Source organism: Phasianus colchicus, chromosome 6 (genome assembly GCF_987193195.1).
Source record: "Phasianus colchicus chromosome 6, bPhaCol1.hap1.1, whole genome shotgun sequence".
In the NCBI taxonomy this organism is placed as follows: domain Eukaryota; kingdom Metazoa; phylum Chordata; class Aves; order Galliformes; family Phasianidae; genus Phasianus; species Phasianus colchicus.
In genome coordinates, this window is record NC_143441.1 from 21612947 (window position 1) to 21621158 (window position 8212).

An 8212-nucleotide genomic window follows, 5' to 3' on the forward strand; every position below is an offset into this window, starting at 1 on the left:
ACAGTAGCTTTAAACTCAATTTTCCAAGCGCAGTGCTCTCATGTTCACTACTATCTGCTAAGTTTGCAGTCTCAGAGGTGCCTGCCTCGGAGAAACATTCTGCTCAAGCAAAATTGGGTCAGACAGAGGGAGGAAGGGGGGAGGAGAGAGAAGGGTGTTAGTATTTATATGGAACATGAAAAAGGACTATTCATTTTGTTTCTTTTTCCCCCCCTTATATAATTCCAGTTTTCTGTATTATATCTGTTATGAAGGCAGGCTAAAGTGGAAGGCCTCTGTGTTTCTAGTGTGAGGAGGAAGAAAACTATAATGTAGAAGAACAGATAATGGAAACTAAATGAAATGTATGCTGTCTTTTCAAGTCCAGCAATGCAAAATGCTCCATTAAAAACTGAAAACAGTCAGAAAGAGCTACACTGAAACAAACAGAAACATTCTTAAAGAGGCTCCTCCTTTACGTATTAGATAGCAGCAGAGGAATGCAGACTCTGCTTTCCCTTCTCCCTTCTAACTTTGTTTCTTACAAGGTGTTTGCTGTTCCCTTGCTTTATTTCTGGGCTATTTGGGTTCTGTTTACTTTTGCTTTTCTAGGCCAGATTTAATAGAATAATAATGGAGTCACAATGTTTATTTGCACAGATCCCCCAGACTGACAAAGTCAGCATCTGGGGCAAATGCTTGAATAGTAGAATATACAGCTTCAGATTCTGCTTGATACTTAGAATTATTTCAGATGTGACAGTGTTATCTTCATATTTCCCAGTTTCCTCTCCTGCTTCTGGCTCTTTGTACTGAGATGCAAGTCACAAAGGCTGCTTAGCTGCCTGCCCTATTTTCCCTGCCTACTCTGGGGACTTCTGGTCCCTCGGCCCTCTGTAGTCAAGGCAGATATCAGTATCTCCACAGAGCTTAGATTCAGTAAGATTTCATTTGTCCTCTGAAAACAACTGTGCTTCCAGTACCTGCAAGGCAGCCACAGTCAAGTGCATGCCTTGAGTGGGAGGCATCTGGATCAGACTGCCTAAAGATAGTAGTTTTGTCTTCTGGCTTGTAGAATCTTGACCATGAGCTGGCATTTAGTTAGCGCAAAGATGTGCCATGGCACATAATCTGCAAATATGCGCTATTCTTTGCTCCCCACCATGTTGTCCTGATGCATTCATACAAAGAGGTGGAATAAGCACAAACTTGCAATATTCCCAGTCCAAATACTCTCAGTTAATATGTCAAATCGGTTTTTCTTTTGATGCAAAGAAAGCCATGAAATTTTTCATATACAATTTATTCCAAATCTGAAAAACCATGAAAAGATTAACCAGCCATTATCAGCTCTGGAGAGAAACCTGCACTAAGCAGATTGCATTTGTGTGTTGCTAATTGAGCATCTGTTTCATTTGGCAGATTGACTCACAATTTTCACCACTCTTCTGAAGCCTCTGGGACTCTTCTGAGCCAGAGGGACAGGTGGGGCTGGCCTAGGCTGGCAACTTCTGCAGTAGGTTTCCTGATAGTGTCCATGCAGTTATTTGTTAAGATATCTTTTTGTTGCCTGCAGGCAAAAGGTAGCCAGGAGCAGTAGGAACCAGGGAGAGCCTGGAGCAGAGTCGAAGCCAGGAGGGACAAATTTTTTTGAGAGGCATTTGGGTTGATGTTTTTTATCTGAGATGAATGCAACCAGGAGAGGTGAAGTTGACAGTAGATATTTTAAGAGGAGCAAGGGGAAGAAAATGAGTTACGTGATCAGCAGCAGCAACGTATTAGGAGAAGCAGGTTTGGAAAGATTGGGATTTACTGGGGAGGCATAATTGGCAGAATGGTAGTGTTAATGAGGAGGGAAGTGCTTTTCATAACAGCTGAAGGGCGTGCACTTATTCTAATCAGATGGAGAGAGGAAAGAACATTTCCCATTGGTACTTCAGCAGCAAAGGACCAGGTCTCTGGTCTGTGTTAACGATCAAGCAGCTGAACAGATTGACACGCATCAGCTGAGTTGCATTTCTCTGGCATTGGTTCATGTCAATTCTGTGTTGTACTGTCTAGTTTAGTGAGAAACAAGAAAGACGTAAGCTAAATGCTAACAATATGTTTTGTACAGTGTGTTATCGTACAGTATGAGGCTTACCTGACAAGGTTTTGGTTGTGGGGCCTGTGGAGGTGGCCTCTGTGAGCAGAGCCCAGCACTGTTGCATGTCAGAGCAGAGGCAGCTCCAGCTGCTCCAAAAAGAGCCAGCTGCTGGCCAGAGCTGAGCCATGAGTGATGCTGGTGGGCCACAGAGAAAAAAGATTTAAGAAAAGGGAAAACTGCTGATCAATAGCATCTGGGAAAGGAGTGTGAGGAATGGGAGAGAAGCAGCCATGCAGGCACCAAGATCAGTGCAGAAGGAGGGCAGGAGGTGCTCTAGGCACAGAACAGAAGTTCCCTGCAGCCCAGGAGAGGCTCATGCTGGGGCAGGCTGTTCTCCTGCAGCCCATGGGCACCACACAGCAGGTCTCCATGTGCAGCTGTGGAGGAGCCCACAGTGGGGCAGGAGGTGTGGGAGAGCTGGATTTCAATACCCCATTGCAGCAGAATTTTCTCTGGCCCATGTGGATGAAATCTACAGAGCCATGGCACCCAGAGGAGATAATCCATCAGAATCCCTCTGGACTATATTTTAGGTCTGTCTCAGCAGACCCTGTTCAGTCTTTCAGTAGTGAGCCCCACATATTGGTTTCCTCCTGGTGCTATTTGTTTTGCAAATTTACAGTGAAGAAGTAGCACACTTTGCACTGCTTTGCACTAATGTATGTACAATGGTCCCTGTGAAATGATCCAGTATGGAGGGATTTGAAACCCAGCAGAGCCCAGAGATGAACTTACTGTCCACAATGGATGCTTTTGGCTGCTTTTAACATATTTGACTTCTATCCCACACTATTATATACTTAATGCAAGAAAGTCCCCCAAGGACCTGTAGCGATACAGATCCAATGCTTTAGTTGTTTTCTGCATGAGCAGGTCCTGTGGTGAGCATCAGCACCCTGTCTGCTCTTAGTGGCTTTACGGGGGCTTTATTCAAGGTGTTGCACAACCAAAAATCTCAGGCCCATCTTTGTCTGGAGTACATAGTGCTGAATTAGAGATGCTTTCAGATGTTTGAGGGACTCTTCAGGGTCTGCTTGTGGCTAACTTCTTTCCGATTCCACATTCCAAAATAATTACTTTGGTTTAATTGCCTTATGCTCACCAGTGTGGATATTAGCATAACTTCTGCAGTGGGAAGAGTGGTAAGAGCTTCCAAATTGCTACAAAACTCATTGGTATGGCCTTATGATTTGTTGGTGTAGTAACATTGGTAAGGAGGGCTGCAATGCCTCCCATCTTAGATCAGCTTCTGACACGAGATTCTCCCATGTACTTGCCCCAATTTCAAACAAATTATTCTGGGCTGCTCTCTCTCATCTCATTGGCACATTTAAGCAAGGAAACAAAAGTATTTTTGCAAGGATTTTTTTTTCCCAAAAATGTTGTATGACTTCAACCAAGCATTTTGCTACACCAACACTCTGACAATGGGTGTGTCGTGCAGTACTGGGGGCACAGCTAGAATTACTGCTTTCCAGGGAACATGTCAGTACTCTCACACCTGTAGCTCTCACCTGCCTCTTTAGAGCACACTGCCTTTCGTGTCAGAAAGAGTTCAGGCCTTGGTATGTCAACCTCTACTCAGACCAATGGCACAGACACAAAGGCCAGCTCTCACCCAGTACAGGAAGCAGGAAGGCATGCAAATGTTGCATGAGAGCCCGCTGAGTTGTCTTAGTGGTGAGGTATGAGGGGCAGACATGAAGTTGGTTCCCTTTTTTCCTTATTCAAAGCAGAGACAGCAGAAGGCAGCCTGCAGCAGCTGTAACTCAGCTGTTTCAGACAGGGAGCAATGCAGAGGATCATAAGGAAGAGCAGTTCAGTTCTCCTCTACCGTAAAGTATCTTTTAAATGTGCATTTCTGTCTTCAAAATTTACTCCCAAGTTGCTGGTTTTATGCACATACATTGTCCACTACAAAAATGCAGAGGTTTAGCACTGCATTTAACTTCATTTTTTGCCTTTGCACTACCTATCAAATCAAATTGTTTCTTTTTCAAAACAACAGCATCTCTTACATAGAGAGCAATTAATATCTATTATTTGAAAGAGTGAGGGATGAGAAATTGAGTCTGCAATGGCCTGTATTGCAGCATTTATCACAATAGTGTAAAGAAACAAGAAATACTCCATAGGTCTTCTTCTACATAATATTCCCAGAATGTGGCATCATAATTCTGCCTGAATGGGTAAAGCTCCCTCTCCTCTTTGCATCATTTTCTTTAGCTGCTCTGCGGCACTCTCAGCCTTCATCATGTCAGCTCCATGAGTCAGCCCAGCAGACACTGGTGCTACTGCAGCGAAAGGAACCACTTCCAGTGCAACTTCAGCACAAAAACCTTCCTGGAGAGACAAAAATCATCCTGGAGATGATTTATTGAGGCATAATCTTTTAACCAGTTTGAAATATCTGCATTTTATGGAGGCAATATTTCTAACCGTTGAGAAGCTTTCCCAAGTCTATGTTTACCAGCATTTACTGTGGGTAAAGGATGTCATGCAGCAAACCCTTGGCACTCAGCCCCGCAGTGGAGCAGGCAGCCTGCAGGCACCCACCTCTGCTCTCTGCTGCTGCCCCACGGCCGTCCTGGATGAAACAAGCAGCTCCAGCCTCCTGTCCAAGTGTTCAGTAAAGCAGCTTTGGTACCACTTGAAGGAAGCCTACACTAACTTGTGTCTCTCAGGGCACTGTACCACCACCAACCCGAACAGCAGTCATGAAACCAGAGGTAGGAAGGCAACTGTGACTCCCACAAAGATCAACTCTAGAAGCTGTTCTTTCCCATAAAGCGTTATTGGTGGATAAGAGATTCCGTTACAACAGCTCTTCTCTGCAAAGAGTTTTTTATATATTTGTTACCTTATGTATTTATTCAAGTTTCAAAACACTCTCATGTTTTTAATTTTATCATTTTGTGCATTCTAACAGTACATTTGCAGTGTTCAGTATGGATCTTGCATCTGCCATGGGATAAAGAGAACCAAGGCCTCTTTATTCAAACTGTGAACCATATTTAAGCAGTAGACATTGAACAGAAATAGTCAGCTTTGTTTCCCAGGCCCACTCCTTTCCCGCCAAATCAACACAACATCCTCTCACTGAAGGCACAGTCCTTCACATCAGCTCTGGCTGCTGATCTACTGGAAGCAACCGAATCAGCATGCAACAAGGGGAATTGGGTTCCTGAAGGGGCATTGGTGCCTGGAACCATCCTGAAGTGGCCATCCACCTTTGAAACTCTTGGGCACTGCTTCTCATCCATTCTCAACACCATCACAAGGCTGTACAGAAACATTTGTTTTCTTCTCTCTTCTCTACTGCTGTCTGCAGTACACCATAGCAGCCAGGCTTGTGGCATCTTCCGTTGCCTCCAGGTCACCACCAAACTGAGTGCCAACACACCTGAACAACTGTTTGGTTAGTGGCATTCAGAAGGGCGGTGCACAGTGCTGGGAAGCAGAACCTACGGGGCCAGGTGTGGGCTGTGCAGGTTCAGCCTGGAGAACCGCCACCTATGGCAGTTTGGTTTGGCTTGCAGATTTAGCCGCAGCATTTGAAATAAAAGCAGCTGAACAGGAGGTATTTTAATTGCTACACCTAGCAACTTGTTTAAATGCTTAAAGCAACTGTATCTTGAACTACCTCTGGAAGAGTAGGACCAGCACCTCATTCAAAAAAAAATATATAGGTTTAACAAGTTGTTTTTTTTTTCCCCCCAAAGGTGCTTATCATATGTTTCCTAAGCAGGATGTGCAGAGCACTGATGGACGTGGCATCTTTGGGTCTGCAACAATTAAAAGTAGTAACAGAATTTCAAAGGAAAGCTCACAAATGCAATCTTCCAAATACTTAAAGATCTATGGTGCATTATTCTATTAAAGCAAAAGCCTTAAACATCTCCATGTGGATTAATACTGTAACTACTGACATTGCAGTGGCACTCAGGTAAGCAGAAGTGTTTCAGTTGTTCAGGCTTGATGATGGAAAAAGCAAATGGTTTCAGATTTTTTTTTTTTTTTTTTTTTTTTTTAGCTTCTCAATGCATTTAGTACAAGCAACACTTTGCAGTTCCAGGAAAACCAACATCACAATTACTTCCCTGCCTTTTGATTGTTATTTTAAAAGGCAGAGCAAGCACCTGATGCATTCTTTGTATTTCAGATTGAGCAGTCTCATTCTGTCCAAGCAATACATTTTTTCTACAAGACAGAACTTTGAGTGCTGACTCAAGGCTCAGGTTTTTTTTGCAGCAAAACTCCATACACACTTTAACTACATGCAGAACAGTGCACCTGAAGAAAACCACCTGGGGAAGGAGGAACCAGAAGCTAACAATGCCTCCCCTAGTCTACAAAGCCTGAGTGTTTGGTACATAAACTAAGGACTAGCCCAACAATACAACACCCTCAGGGCTGTCTTTGCACTGGATAAAAATCATTGTGGAGACAGCACAGCGAATATAAACACCTGACCACACACTAAAACCCTCATCTAGAAACAGAATATACCATAATAGGTTCTCAAACAACGTGCCAATAACACCAGCATCCTCAGAAGTAAGAATAGGAGCTCCCATCTGGACAGTGCCATCTGGAGCAATGGGAATCATCTCCAATTTTCTCACCACGTTAACACTAATAAATCCCACAGCACTTTACAAGGAAGAAAAGCACTACTCCTGCTTGCATGGGGGTAGATAAACAGCAGGCTCTTTCTCTGGGAGAAGTGCTCCAGTTTTGCCTGTTTTAACCATCTGCCATTTATTTGAAATAAGAGCCCAGAATGGCTTGATAAGAGTCCCTGAAAGGGACTGGGGGAGATGAAGTTTTCCATTTGACCTTCAAAAGCTTCTGACATCACCTGAGCTGTGGGCTAGGCCTGCCCTAATGGGGGTGAAGCTCAGTGCTCCCTCAGCCTCCTGTGCGGTCCCATTGAGGCGTGGGGAACACCAAACACTTCTACCTCTGCTGCTGCATATCCTGCAAGTGCTGCCACAGCTGAGATGTGGGAAATCAGCAGAAGACTATCAGACTGAAACTGCTCGTGAGCAGCACATTTGAGAAAGATAAAATCAAAACCAGCCATTCAGCACATTTGCCCTGCAAAGCAAAGCATGAGAGCACAGCTCCTTAGCTAGCAGAGGCAGCTTCATAAAACAACGGCAGAAGTGTGGCTTGGCCTGGCCCTACCAAGCACTGGTGTGTGAACCAGGCTGCCACACTTGCACAGTATGCCCTTAGGTATGGAGTCCATGCAATAGGACTCTCAATTTTAAGGGAGGCACCCCACAGATGTGGAAGCACCTGCCTTGGCCCCCAGGTTAGAGGCCTCACAGCAAAGCAGTTGCCTTAAGTTAACCAGTTACATTCCAAAGCTGAATTAAATGGAGATGATGCTTTGAGAAGAAATTCTGAACAAGAAGGGCACCAGAAAATATTAGAGGTCAGGAAAATGCTGAGGAAAATGTCAAGGACATTGCAGACAGCTCTTAGAACAGGGAAGAGGGACAAAATACACTGTGAGAGCCTGATGTGGGTGCGTAAATAATGGGATAACTTGCATTTAGGCAAAATGTACTCCTAGTTACATTATGGCAACTTACCACATGTCCTAAATGCACGACAGTGCATTAAGCAACCTTAAAGTAGTTTTAGAGAACTGGATCATGAATCTGTAATTATCACTGAGCACATAGCATTGGTTTGTAATGAAATTGATATAATCAACTTACAGTGCTGACTGCTTACTTTGCAGACACAAAGAATACCTATTTTATTCAATTTAACAGTAAATTTGCAGTTGGCTAATGAAGCAAAAAATAGAAACCAGAAGTATATTATTCTTTCCCAATGAAGTAAGAACCAGGTTGCGAGAAGCTGATGCCATCATTAATTATGATTTAAATCTGGGGGTAACCTAGCACTACCTATAATGAACACATGCTAATAAAACTCTTCATATGGCTAATGAAGCAAGCCAAACTGAGAAGAGGAGTAGTAAAGGAGCAAACACAACTAAATGCAACTGTTTGTTTTTGGACAGCAAGATCAGCAGAGTGATGATGAAACGACAGCCTGAAATCCATT